A 15,357-nucleotide genomic window follows, 5' to 3' on the forward strand; every position below is an offset into this window, starting at 1 on the left:
TCTCTCTCCCTACTCTCTCCTCTATCTCTCTCTGTATTCTCTTCTCCATCTTCTCCCATCTCTCTCCCTGTCACTCTCCCTACTCTCTCCTCTATCTCTCTCCCTACTCTCTCCTCCGTCTCTCCCTACTCTATCCTCCCCTCTCTCACTACTCTCTCCTCTATCTCTCTCTGTATTCTCTTCTCCATCTCTCTCCTCTATCTCTCTCCCTACTCTCTCCTTTATCTCTCCCTACTCTCTCCTCTATCTCTCTCCCTACTCTATCCTCCGTCTCTCTCCCTACTCTCTCCTCTATCTCTCTCCCTACTCTATCATCCATCTCTCTCCCTACTCTATCCTCCGTCTCTCTCCCTACTCTCTCCTCTATCTCTCTCCCTACTCTATCCTCCGTCTCTCTCACTACTCTATCCTCCGTCTCTCTCCCTACTCTATCCTCCGTCTCTCTCCCTACTCTATCCTCTGTCTCTCTCCCTACTCTCTCCTCTATCTCTCTCTGTATTCTCTTCTCCATCTCTCTCCTCTATCTCTCTCCCTACTCTCTCCTCTATCTCTCTCCCTACTCTCTCCTCTATCTCTCTCCCTACTCTATCCTCCGTCTCTCTCCCTACTCTCTCCTCTATCTCTTCTCCATCTCTCTCCGTTCTCTCTCCTCTGTCTCTCTTCTCACCTTCTCTAACCATCTCTGGTGTTCTTCTCTTTTCCTCTCTTCCACCCTGCGACTCTCCTCTTTCAGAGAACCTTGCAACAATTAATAAAATCATGCTGCGAGAGGTGCCGGAACAAACAAAGTTAAATCTGAAAGGTGCAGGACCCTGTTCTGGCAGGATCCGGCTCAAATTAAGCAGTTTGCACGCTTCCAACTCAATCATCAAATTGAACACAACATTAGATTACCTGATTACCAACAATGATGAGACAGCCTACAGGGAGGAGGTGAGGGCCCTGGCAGAGTGGTGCCAGGAAAATAACCTCTCTCTCAATGTCAACAAAATGAAGGAGCTGATTGTGGACTCCAGGAAACAGCAGAGGGAGCACACCCCTATCCTCACCGACGGGACTGCAGTGGAGAAGGTGGAAAGCTTCAAGTTCCACGGAGTACACATCACTGAAAATCTGAAATGGTCCTCCCACATAGACGTTGTGGTGAGGAAGGCGCAACAGCGCCTCTTCAACCTCAGGATGCTGAAGAAATTTGGCTTGGCCCGTAAGACCATCACAAACTTTTACAGATGCACAATTAAAAGCATCCTGTTGAGCTGTATCTCCGCCTGGTATGACAACTGAAACCGCAGGGCTCTCCAGAGGGTGGTGCGGTCTGGGAGCACACTGCTTTCCCTCCAGGACACCTATAGCACCCGATGTCACAGGAAGGCCAAAAAGATCATGAAGGACATCAACCACCCCAGCCACGGCCTGTTCACCCTTCTATCATCCAGAAGGAGAGGTCAGTATAGGTGCATCAAAGCTGGGACCGAGAGACTGAAAAACAGCTTCTATCTGAAGGACATCAGACTGTTAAATAGCCATCACTAGCCGGCTACCACCCGGTTACTCAACGCTGCTGTAACGGCGTTCTTGTTTAGTTGAAGGAGAGTCAGACCGAAATGCAGCGTGCGAACGAACTAACACGAATAAATGAATAAATACAAAAAAAACAACAAACAGAACGAAACCTAATACAGCCTGACTGGTGCAACCTACACAGAGACAGGGACAATCACCCACGAAATGCAAAGCGAAATACAGGCTACCTAAATACGGTTCCCAATCAGCGACAACGAGAAGCACCTGACTCTGATTGAGAACCGCCTCAGGCAGCCAACCTATATAACACACACACACCCCTAATCAACTACAATCCCAAACACTACAAACCCCAATACGAAAAAACAATACATAACCCCATGTCACACCCTGGTCTGACTAACTAATAAACTAAAACACACAATACTAAGACCAAGGCGTGACAGAACCCCCTAAGGTGCGGACTCCCGAACGCACCTCAAAACCATAGGGAGGGTCCGGGTGGCGTCTGTCCATGGTGGCGGTTCCGGCTCCGGACGTGGACCCCACTTCATACATGTCAATGTTCCTCCCCTTCGCGTCCATGGATAATCCACCTAACCGCCGACCATGGCCGAATAGTCCTCACCCAGAACCCTACATAATAGAAGAGCAGCTCGTGACTGAGGGCAGCTCGGGACTGAGGCAGCTCGGGACTGAGGGACAGCTCGGAACAGAGGGGCAGCTCGGAACAGAGGGGCAGCTCGGGACAAAGGGGCAGCTCGGGACAGAGGGGCAGCTCGGGACAGAGGGGCAGCTCGGGACAGAGGGGCAGCTCAGCACTGAGAAATAGCCCAGTACTGAGAAAAAGCCCAGTACTGAGAAAAAGCCCAGCCAGGAAGTAGAATCCGGCAGATCCAGGCTGACTGGCGGATCCTGGCTGACTGGCGGATCCTGGCCGACTGGCGGATCTGGCAGATCCTGGCTGACTGGCGGATCCTGGCTGACTGGCGGATCCTGGCCGACTGGCGGATCCTGGCTGACTAGCAGATCTGGAAGAGTCTGGTTGACTGGCAGATCTGGAAGAGTCTGGTTGATTGGCAGATCTGGAAGAGTCTGGTTGACTGGCAGATCTGGAAGAGTCTGGCTGACTGGAATGGTCTGGCTGACTGGCAGATCTGGAAGAGTCTGGCTGACTGGCAGATCTGGCTGCTTCATGCTGACTGACGGCTCAGGCTGCTCCATGCAGATTGACAGCTCTGGCGGCTTCCTGCAGATTGGCAGCTCCATGCAGACTGGCAACTCCATGCAGACTAGCAGATCTGGAAGAGTCTGGTTGACTGGCAGATCTGGAAGAGTCTGGTTGACTGGCAGATCTGGAAGAGTCTGGTTGACTGGCAGATCTGGAGGAGTCTGGTTGACTGGCAGATCTGGAGGAGTCTGGTTGATTGGCAGATCTGGAAGAGTCTGGTTGACTGGCAGATCTGGAAGAGTCTGGCTGACTGGAATGGTCTGGCTGACTGGCAGATCTGGAAGCAGTCTGGCTGACTGGCAGATCTGGCTGCTTCATGCTGACTGATCTGGCTGCTTCATGCTGACTGCTCCAGGCTGCAGATTGACAGCTCTGGCGGCTTCCTGCAGATTGGCAGCTCCATGCAGACTGGCAACTCCATGCAGACTAGCAGCTCAGGCTGGCTGTATACAGACTGGAAGAGGAGGCTCCGCTTCATGCAGCTCAGGCTGTTTCATGCAGATTGAGGAGGAAGGCTCATGCAGAACCTGCTGAACAGACTGTAGAGGAGAGGCTCTCCGACAGCGCAGGAGAGGGAGAAAGCGCTGGCTGCGCTGAACAGGCGAGGCGCACTGTAGGCCTGATGCGTGGTGCTGGCACTGGTGGTATTTGGCCGAGGACACGCACAGGAAGCCTAGTGCGGGGAGCTGCTACTGGAGGGCTGGGGTGTGGAGGTGGTTCTGAATACCGGACCGTGCAGGCGCACTGGAGCTTGAGCACCGAGCCTGCCCAACCTTACCTGGTTGAATACTCTCGGTTGCCCTGCCAGTGCTGTGAGGAGAAATAGCCCGCACAGGGCTATGTAGGCGAACCGGAGAAACAGAGCGCAAGGCTGGTGCCATGAAAACCGGCCCAAGGAGACGCACTGGAGAACGGATGCGTAGAGCCGGCTTCATAGCATTTGGCTCGACGCTCAAACTAGCCCGGCCGATACGCGGAGCTGAAATATACCGCACCGGGCTATGCACCCGCACTGGGGACACTGTGCGCACCACTGCATAACACGGTGCCTGTCCGGTCTCTCTAGCCCTCCGGTATGCACAGGGAGATTGCGCAGGTCTCCTACCTGACGCAGCCATACTCCCTGATAGCCCCCAAATTTTGGGGGCTGCTTTTCGGCTTCCTTGCCAACCGTGTTCCTCGTAACGTCGGCTCCTATCTCCGGCTGCCTCTGCTCTCCTTAGTGCCTCCACCTGTTGCCATGGGAGGCGATTTCTTCCAGCCAATATCTCCTCCCAAGTATAGCAACCTTTACCATTCAGCACGTCTTCCCATGTCCATTCTTCGAATAATTCCTCCTCCCTTTGCTGCTCCAGCTGTCGCTGCCTGTTAACACGCTGCTCCTGATTACGCTGCTCCTGCCTGTTGACACGCTGCTCGGTCCGAGAGTGGTGGGTGATTCTGTAACGGCGTTCTTGTTTAGTTGAAGGAGAGTCGGACCGAAATGCAGCGTGTAAGTTACTCATGTTTATTTAAAGAAGACAAAACGAACGAACTAACACGAATAACTGAATAAATACAAAAAAAACAACAAACAGAACGAAACCTAATACAGCCTGACTGGTGCAACCTACACAGAGACAGGGACAATCACCCACGAAATGCAAAGCGAAATACAGGCTACCTAAATACGGTTCCCAATCAGCGACAACGAAGCACCTGACTCTGATTGAGAACCGCCTCAGGCAGCCAACCTATATAACACACACACACCCCTAATCAACTACAATCCCAAACACTACAAACCCCAATACGAAAAAACAATACATAACCCCATGTCACACCCTGGTCTGACTAACTAATAAACTAAAACACACAATACTAAGACCAAGGCGTGACAGCTGCATCTTAGAAGCTGCTGCCCTATATACATAGACAAGGAATCACTGGCCATTTTAATAATGCAGCTATTAAAATGGCTTCCGCTCACTATTTGGCAAAATTCCTAACCGTATATAAATATTAGGACGAGCAATTGGTCACATTAATAATGTTTACATACTGCTTTACTCATTTCATATGTATATACTGTATTCTATTTTACTGTATACATTCTGACATTGCTCATCCTAATATTAATATACGGTTAGGAATTTTGCTAAATAATGAGCGGAAGCTTATTCGGTAATTTCAGTAAACAATTATTAACTGCAACATTTTCTGAATAGTCTATACTTGTCACGCTGTTTTTCCAAAGATGGCTTTAACCTCAAAAATATGCCACGACAAGAGTAGTCTAGCCTATATTCCTATTTATGTATTTTATTTAACCTTTATTTAACAAGTTCTCATTTTCAACTGAGACCTGGCCAAGATAAAGCAAAGCAAAGCAGTGCAACAAAAACAACAACACAGAGTTACACATAAACAAACGTACAGTCAATAACACAATAGAAAAAGCTATGTACAGAGTGTGCAAATGTAGAAGAGTAGGGAGGTAAGGCAATAAATTGGTCATAAAGGTGCAATAATTTACAATTTAACACTAACACTGGAGTGATAGATGTGCAGATGATGATGTGCAAGTAGAGATACTGGGGTGCAAAAGAACTAGAAGATAAATAACAATTTGGGGATGAGGTGTTCTATTTTACAGATTGGCTATGTACAGGTGCAGTGATCGGTAAGCTGCTCTGACAGCTGATGCTTAAAGTTAGAGAGGGAGATATAAGTCTCCAGCTTCAGTGATTTTGCAATTTGTTCCAGTCATTGGCAACAGAGAACTGGAAGGAAAGGCAGCCAAAGGAAGTGTTGGCTTTGGGGATGACCAGTGAAATATACTTGTTGGACCGCAAACTATGGGTAGGTGCTGCTATGGTGACCAGTGCGCTGAGATAAGGCGGGGCTTTACCTAGCAAAGACTTATAGATGACCTGGAGCCAGTGGGTTTCGAGACAAATATGTAGTGAGGGCCAGCCAACGAGAGCATACAGGTTGAGTTGGTGGGTAGTATATGGGGCTTTGGTGACAAAACGGATGGCACTGTGACAGACTACATCCAGTTTGCTGAGTAGAGTGTTGGAGGCTATTTTGTAAATGACATCACCGAAGTCATGGATCGGTAGAATAGTCAGTTTTACGAGGGTATGTTTGGCAGCATGAGTGAAGGAGGCTTTGTTGCGAAATAGGAAGCCGATTCTAGATTTAATTTTGGATTGAGATGCTTAATGTGAGTTGAAGGAGAGTTTACAGTCTAACCAGACACCTAGGTATTTGTAGTTGTCCACATATTCTATGTCAGAACCATCCAGAGTAGTGATGCTAGCCGGGCGGGCGGGTGCGGGCAGAAATTGGTTGAAGTGCATGCACTTAGTTTTACTAGCAATTAAAAGCAGTTGGAGGCCACGGAAGGAGAGTTGTATGGCATTGAAGCTCGTTTGAAGGTTTGATAACACAGTGTCCAAAGAAGGGCCAGATGTATACAGAATGGTGTCGTCTGCGTAGAGGTGGATCAGAGAATCACCAACAGCAAGAGCGACATCATTGATATATACAGAGAAAAGAGTTGGCCTGAGAATTCAACCTTGTGGCACCCCATTGAGACTGCCAGAGGTCCGGACAACAGGCCCTCTGATTTGACACACTGAACTCTATCTGAGAGGTAGTTGGTGAACCAGGCGAGGTAGTCATTTGAGAAACCAAGGCTATTGAGTCTGCCGATAAGAATGCGATAATTGACAGAGTCGAAAGCCTTGGCCTGGTCGATGAAGACGGCTGCACAGTACTGTCTTTTATCGATGGTGGTTATGATATCGTTTTGGACCTTGAGAGTGGCTGAGGTGCACCCATGACCAGCTCGGAAACCAGATTGCATAGTGGAGAAGGTACGGTGGGATCCGAAATGGTCGGTGATCTGTTTGTTAACTTGGCTTTCGAAGATTTTGGCATGGCAGGATGGATATAGGTCTATAACAGTTTGGGTCTAGAGTGTCTCCCCCTTTGAAGGGGTATTACCATGGCAGCTTTCAATCTTTGGGGATCTCAGATGATACGAAAGAGAGGTTGACCAGGCTAGTAATAGGGGTTGCAACAATCTCGACTGATAATTTTAGAAAGAGAGGGTCCAGATTGTCTAGCCCAGCTGATTTGTAGGGATCCAGATTTTGCAACTCTTTCAGAACATCAGCTGTCTGGATTTGGGTGAGGTAGAAGCAGGGGGAGGGGTACAGGGGGTGCAGAGCTGTTGGCCAGGTAGGGTTAGCCAGGTGGAAAGCACAAACTTTACAGTGTCCCATATTTTGGGGGAATTATTGCTACAGGATGCACATTTCTGTTTGAAAAAGCTAGCCTTAGCTTTCCTAACTGACTGTATATATTGGTTCCAGACTTCACTGAAATTTTGCAAATCGCAGGGGCTATTCGATGCTAATGCAGAACGCCACAGGATGTTTTTGTGCTGGTCAAGGGCAATCAAGTCTGGGGTGAACCAAGGGCTAAATCTGTTCTTAGTTCTACATTTTTGAATGTGGCATGCTTATTTAAGATGGTGAGGAAAGCACTTTTAAAGAACAACCAGGCATCCTCTACTGACGGGATGAGGTCAATATCCTTCAAGGATACCCGGGCCAGGTAGATTATAAAGGCCTGCTCGCTGAAGTGTTTTAGGGAGCGTTTGACAGTGATGAGGGTGGTCGTTTGACCGCGGACCTATTACGGATGCAGGCAATGAGGCAGTGATCACTGCGATCCTGGTTGAAGACAGCAGAGGTGTTGGTCAGGATGATATCTAAGAGGGTGCCCATGGTTTCAGATTTAGGGTTGTACCTGGTAGGTTCCTTGATAATTTGTGTGAGATTGAGGGCAACTAGCTTAGATTGTAGAAACGGCCGGGGTGTTAAGCATATCCCAGTTTAGGTCACCAGTACAAAATCTGAAGATAGATGGGGGGAAATCAGTTCAGATATGGTGTCCAGGGCACAGCTGGGGGCTGAGGGGGATCTATAACAAGCGGCAATGGTGAGAGACTTGTTTTTGGAAAGGTGGATTTTTCATTTTTAAAGTAGAAGCTCGAATTGTTTGGGCACAGACCTGGATAGTATGACAGAACTCTGCAGGCTATCTCTGCAGTAGATTGCAACTACGCCCCCTTTAGCAGTTCTATTTTGTTGGAAAATGTTTTAATTGTGGATGTAAATTTCAGGGTTTGTGGTGGCCTTCCTAAACCAGGACTCAGACACGGCAAGGACATCAGGGTTGGTGGAGTTTGCTAAAGCAGTGAATAAAACAAACTTAGGGAGGAGGCTTCTAATGTTAGCATGCATGAAACCAAGGCTTTTATGGTTACAGAAGTCAACAAATAAGAGTGCCTGGGGAATGGGAGTGGTGCTGGTGGTTAACCTCTACATCATCAGAGGAACAGAGGAGGAGTAGGATAAGGGTATGGCTAAAGGCTATAAGAACTGGTTGTCTAGTGCGTTCGGAACAGAGAGTAAAAGGAGCAGATTTCTAGGTGTGGAAGAATAGATTCAAGGCATAATGTACAGACAAGGGTATGGAGAAGAGTACAGTGGAGGTAAACCTAGGCATTGAGTGACAATGAGAGGTTTTGTCTCTAGGGGGTGGAACAAAAGGGGGTGGAACAAAAGGTCTATCTAAGGCATATTGGGCAGGGCTGGGGGCTCTACAGTGATATAAGACAATAATCACTAACCAAAACAGCAATAGACAAGGCATATTGACATTACCGGCACCGACAGAGATGGCCGCCTCACTTCGCTTTCCTAGGAAACTATGCAGTATTTTGATTTTTTATGTGTTATTTCTTCCATTGTTACCCCAGGAAATATTTAGTTGTATTATGTACAGTCGGGAGGAACTATTGGATATAAGAGCAACGTCAACTTACCAACATTACAACCAGGAATATGACTTTCCCGAAGCGGATCCTCTGTTTTGCCCACCACCCAGGACAATGGACCGGATCCCAGCCAGCGACCCAAAACAACGACGCCGTAGAAGGAGCAGAAGAAGCGGTCTTCTGGTCAGGCTCCGTAGACAGGCACATCGCGCACCGCTCCCGAGCATAATACTCGCCAATGTCCGGTCTCTTAACAACAAGGTAGATGAAATCCGAGGGTAGCTTCCAGAGAGACATCAGAGACTGTAACGTTCTTTGCTTCACGGAAACGTGACTCACTCGAGACACGCTATCAGAGTCGGTACAACCAGCTGGTTGCTTCACGCATCGCGCCGACAGAAACAAGCATCTCTCTGGTAAGAAGAAGGGTGTGGGTGTATACCTTATGATTAACGAGACGTGGTGTGATCATAACAACATACAGGAACTCAAGTCCTTCTGTTCAACTGACTTAGAATCCCTCACAATCAAATGCCGACCGCATTATCTACCAAGAGAATTCTCTTTGATTTTAATCACAGCCGTATATACCCACCCCCAAGCAGACACATCGATGGCCCTGAACGAACTTCATTTGACTCTATGTAAACTGGACACCACATATCCTGAGGCAGCATTCATTGTAGCTGGGGATTTTAATGAGGCTAATCTGAAAACAAGGCTCCCTAAATTCTATCAGCATATAGTTTGTGCTACCCGGGCTGGAAAAACCGAGATCATAGTTATTCTAACTTCCGCGACGCATATAAGGCGCTCCCCCGCTCTCCTTTTGGAAAATCTGACCAAGACTCCATTTTGTTGCTTCCAGCATATAGACAGAAACTAAAACAGAAAGCTCCCGCGCTCAGGTCTGTCCAACGCTGGTCCAACCAATCGGATTCCGCATTGCATCAAACAACAACATTGATGAATATGCTGATTTGGTGAGCGAGTTTATTATCAAGTGCATCGGCGATGTCGTACCCACAGCAACTATTAAAACCTTCCCAAACCAGAAACCGTGGATTGATGGCAGCATTCGCCCAAAACTGAAAGCGCGAACCACTGCTTTTAATCAGGGCAAGGTGAACGGAAACATGTCCGAATACAAACACTGTAGCTATTCCCTATTCCCTTCTAAGGCAATAAAAGAAGCTAAGCATCAGTATAGAGACAAAGTAGAGTCACAATGGCTCAGACACGAGAGGTATGTGGCAGGGTCTACAATCAATCACGGACTATAAAAGGAAAACTAGCCCCGTCGCGGACCAGGATGTCTTGCTCCCAGACAGACTAAACAACTTCTTTGCTCGCTTTGAGGACAATACAGTTCCAACAACACGGCCCGATACCAAAACCTGTGGGCTCTCCTTCACTGCAGCCAACGTGAGTAAAACATTTAAACGTGTCAACCCTCGCAAGGCTGCAGGCCCAGACGGCATCTCCAGCCACGTCCTCAGAGCATGCGCAGACCAGCTGGCTGGTGTGTTTACGGACATATTCAATCCATCCTTATCCCAGTCTGCTGTTCCCACATGCTTCAAGAGGGCCACCATTGTTCCTGTTCCCAAGAAAGCTGAGCTAACTGAGCTAAATGACTACCGCCCGTAGCACTCACTTCCATCATCATGAAGTGCTTTGAGAGACTAGTCAAGGACCATGACACCTCCACCTTACCTGACACCTAGACCCACTCCAATTTGCTTACCGTCCCAATAGGTCCACAGACGACGCAATCGCAATCACACTGCACACTGCCCTAACCCATCTGGACAAGAGGAATACCTATGTGAGAATGCTGTTCATCGACTACAGCACAGCATTTAACACCATAGTACCCTCCAAACTCATCATCAAGCTCGAGACCCTGGGTCTCGACCCCGCCCTGTGCAACTGGGTCCTGGACTTCCTGACAGGCCGCCCACAGGTGGTGAGGGTAGGTAGAAACATCTCCACTCCGCTGATCCTCAACACTGGGGCCCCACAAGGGTGCGTTCTCAGCTTCCTCCTGTACTCCCTGTTCACCCACGACTGCGTGGCCATGCACACCTCCAACTAAATAATCAAGTTTGCAGACGACACTACAATGGTAGGCTTGATTACCAACAACGACGAGACAGCCTACAAGGAGGAGGTGAGAGCCCTCGGAGTGTGGTGTCAGGAAAATAACCTCACACTCAACGTTAACAAAACAAAGGAGATGATCGTGGACTTCAGAAAACAGCAAGGGAGCATCCCCCCTATCCACATTGACGGGACAGTAGTGGAGAGGGTAGAAAGTTTTAAGTTCCTCGGCATACACATCACAAACAAACTGAAATGGTCCACCCACAAAGACACCATTGTGAAGAAGGCGCAGCAGCGCCTCTTCAACCTCAGGAGGCTGAAGAAATTCGGCCTGTCACCAAAAACACTCACAAACTTTTACAGATGTACAATCGAGAGCATCCTGTCGGGCTATATCACCGCCTGGTACGGCAACTGCTCTGCCCATAACCGTAAGGCTCTGCAGAGGGTAGTGAGGTCTGCACAATGCATCACCGGGGGGAAAACTACCTGCCCTCCAGGACACCTACACCACCGGATGTCCATGGAAGGCCAAAAAGATCATCAAGGACAACACCCACCCGAGCCACTGCCTGTTCACCCCACTATCATCCAGAAGGCGAGGTCAGTACAGGTGCATCAAAGCTGGGACCGAGAGACTGAAAAACAGCTTCTATTTCAAGGCCATCAGACTCTTAAACAGCCATCACTAACATTGTATGTAATAAATGTATTACTAGCCACTTTAAACAATGCCACTTCTTATAATGTTTAAATACCCTACATTACTCATCTCATATGTATTTACTGTACTCTATACCATCTACTGCATCTTGCCATCTTGATGTAATAAATGTATCACTAGTCACTTTAAACAATGACACTTTTATTTGTTTACATACCCTACATTACTCATCTCATATGTATATACTGTACTCTATACCATCTACTGCATCTTGCCTATGCCGTTCTATACCATCACTCATTCATATAAATATATTTTTATGTACATATTCTTATTCATTCCTTTACACTTGTGTATAAGGTAGTTGTTGTGAAATTGTTAGGTTAGATTACTCATTGGATTTTACTGTGATTTTACTGTGATTTTACATTGTCGGAACTAGAAGCACAAGCATTTCGCTACACTCGCATTAACATCTGCTAATCATGTGTATGTGACAAATACATTTGATTTGATTAGGGAGAGGCATGTGTAGCCGAGTGATCATAGGGTCCAATGAGTAGCTAGCAATAGATGAGTCAGAGAGCCGATTCAGTAGTCGCTACTCCGCTAGGCGAGCTGGAGACACAGCAATTCAGACAGCTTGTGGGCCGGGGCCAGCAGATGGGCCTCCGGCGACGCCGCAACAGAAGAGCCTGTTGAGAGCACCTCGGACAGTTACGTCGGCAGACCAGTCGTGATGTATCAGCTAGCGGCCGGGCCAGCAGATGGGCCTCCGGCGACGCCGCAACAGAAGAGCCTGTTGAGAGCACTCGGACAGTTACGTCGGCAGACCAGTCGTGATGTATCAGCTAGCGGGCCGGGGCCAGCAGATGGGCCTCCGGCGACGCGCAACGGGAAGAACCTGTTGAGAGCACCTCGGACAGTTACGTCGGCAGACCAGTCGTGATGTGTCGGCGGGCTCCGTGTCGTCAATAAAGGGTCCAGGCCAGTTGGCAAAAGAAGTATTGTAGCCCAAGAACTGGCTGGTGGACCTCTTCGGCTAGCTGGGAGATGGGGTGAGCTCTGATGGGGGTTCTGGTTCTAAAGTATAAAAATAGCAGATCCGTACCACATTGGGTGAGGCGGGTTGCAGGAGAGTATGTTCAGTCTGTATATGGAAAGTGAGATGAAAATATATACAAAATATATACGAGGGAAAACGATATATACACTGGACAAGACAAAACACACGTCCGACTGCTACGCCATCTTGGAAGAAGATGTCACTGTTGGGGTAGGTTCCTTGTTTCTTGTCAATCATTGGCTTATTGGTGAAATCAGCAATCAGACAATATCTTCTTTAAGTAAATGAGTCAAACCTTTATTAATGCAATTGGAGACAGAACTTGACAACGGGAACATGTTTCAGAGTTAATTCTGCACCCACCAAAGGGCACAGCTGATTTTGTACATATGATCACTCCCTAGTGGTATGATCACCTACGTCAATGTATGTGTGTATCAATAAGCTGAGGTTACCTTATAAAGTAACCTAGTACAGTAGCTTCTCTGAATGTATTAGCATTGTCCACTGTCACACAAGATCAACATGTCAAAACTAGACAGTGGTTACTGGGGCCCCTCCTGTTCAGCCTGTACATTAATTATCTGCCTTTTGTCTGTACTGGGACAGAAGTTCAAATGTATGCAGATGATACAGTGATATATGTGCATGCAAAGAGTAAACAACAAGCTGCACAAGAACTCACTACTGTAATGATCCAGGTTACAAAGTGGCTCAGTGACTCGTGTTTGCATCTCAATGTGAAAAAAAAACTGTTTGCATGTTCCTCTCAAAGAGGGCAACAGATGCTACTGAGCCAGGGGAGTGTGTCAGGGGAGAAGAATGTGAATGTGTCAGGGGAGAAGCTCCAGGTGGTATCTGATTTTAAGTACCTTGGCATCATACTTGATTCCAACCTCTCTTTTAAAAAGCATGTGAAAAAGGTCATTCAAATAACCAAATTCAACCTAGCTAATTTCCGATTTATACGAAATTGTTTGACTACAGAGGTAGCAAAACTGTACTTCAATTCTATGATACTCCCCCACTTAACATACTGCTTGACTAGTTGGGCCCAAGCTTGCTGTACAACATTAAAACCTATTCAGTCTGTCTACAAACAGGCTCTCAAAGTGCTTGATAGGAAGCCCAATAGCCATCGTCACTGTTGCATCCTCAGAAAGCATGAGCTCCTGAGTTGGGAAAATCTTGTGCAATACACCGACGCATGTCTTGTATTCAAGATCCTAAATGGCCTGGCTTCTCCCCCTCCACTCAGTATTTTTGTTAAACAGAAAACCCAAACATATGGCAGCAGATCCACAAGGTCTGTCATAAGAGGTGACTGTATAGTTCCCTTAAGGAAATCCATTTTCTCTGTGAGAGCTTCCCATGTCTGGAATACACTGCCATCAGACACACATACAGTGGGGCAAAAAAAGTATTTAGTCAGCCACCAATTGTGCAAGTTCTCCCACTTAAAAAGATGAGAGAGGCCTGTAATTCTCATCAAAGGTACACTTAAACTATGACAGAAACAATGAAAAGAAAATCCAGAAAATCACATTTTTAATGAATTTATTTGTAAATTATGGTGGTAACCTAACCCTAACCCTACAAACAAGCAAGATTTATAGCTCTCACAGACCTGTAACTTATTTTAAAAGGCTCCTCTGTCATCCACTCTTTACCTGTATTAATGGCACCTGTTTGAACTTGTTATCAGTATAAAAAAGACACCTGTCCACAACTTCAAAACAGTCACACTCCAAACTCCACTATGGCCAAGACCAAAGAGCTGTCAAAGGACACCAGAAACAGAATTGTAGACCTGCACCAAGCTGGGAAGACTGAATCTGCAATAGGTAAGCAGCTTGGTTTGAAGAAATCAACTGTGGGAGCAATTATTAGGAAATGGAAGACATACAAGACCACTGATAATCTCCCTCGATCTGGGGCTCCATGAAAGATCTCACCCCGTGAAGTCAAAAGGATCACAAGAACGGTGAGCAAAAATCCCAGAACCACACGGGGGGACCTAGTGAATGACCTGCAGAGAGCTGGGACCAAAGTAACAAAGCCTACCATCAGTAACACACTATGCCGCCAGGGACTCAAATCCTGCAGTGCCAGATGTGTCCCCCTGCTTAAGCCAGTACATGTCCAGGCCCGTCTGAAGTTTGCTAGAGAGCATTTGGATGATCCAGAAGAAGATTGGGAGAATGTCATATGGTCAGATGAAACCAAATATAACCAAAAAGGGTATATAACAAAGTATTGAGATAAACTTTGTTATTGACCAAATACTTATTTTCCACCATAATTTGCAAATAAATTCATTAAAAATCCTACAATGTGATTTTCTGGATTTCTTTCTCATTTTGTCTGTCATATTTGAAGTGTACCTATGATGAAAATTACAGGCCTCTCTCATCTTTTAAGTAGGAGAATTTGCACAATTGGTGGCTGACTAAATACTTTTTTGCCCGACTGTAACTGCACCACATATCACACTTTCACAAAATGCATGAAGACATGCGAAAGGTCAATCATGTTGTCTGTTGTCTGTAGCTTGTGAGGTGTGGAAACACTTTGATGTGTCACACCTTGGTCTTAGTATTATGTGTTTTTAGTTAATTAGTTGGTCAGGCCAGGGTGTGACATGGGTTTATGTTATTGTGTTGTCGTATTGGTTTTTTTGTAGGCATTGAGATTGTGGTTGATTAGGGGTGTGTTTAGTTTAGGTTTCGCTGCCTGAGGCGGTTCTCAATCAGAGTCAGGTGATTCTTGTTGTCTCTGATAGGGAACCGTATTTAGGTAGCCTGGGTTTCCCTGTGTATTTAGTGGGTGATTGTTCCTGTCTCTGTGTAGTTTCACCAGATAGGCTGTAATTAGGTTTCACGGTCCGTTTTGTTGTTTTGTATTTTGTAATCGTCATTTGATTCATTCAT

The sequence above is a fragment of the Oncorhynchus masou genome, chromosome 8, assembly GCF_036934945.1.
Source record: "Oncorhynchus masou masou isolate Uvic2021 chromosome 8, UVic_Omas_1.1, whole genome shotgun sequence".
Taxonomy (NCBI): Eukaryota; Metazoa; Chordata; class Actinopteri; order Salmoniformes; family Salmonidae; genus Oncorhynchus; species Oncorhynchus masou.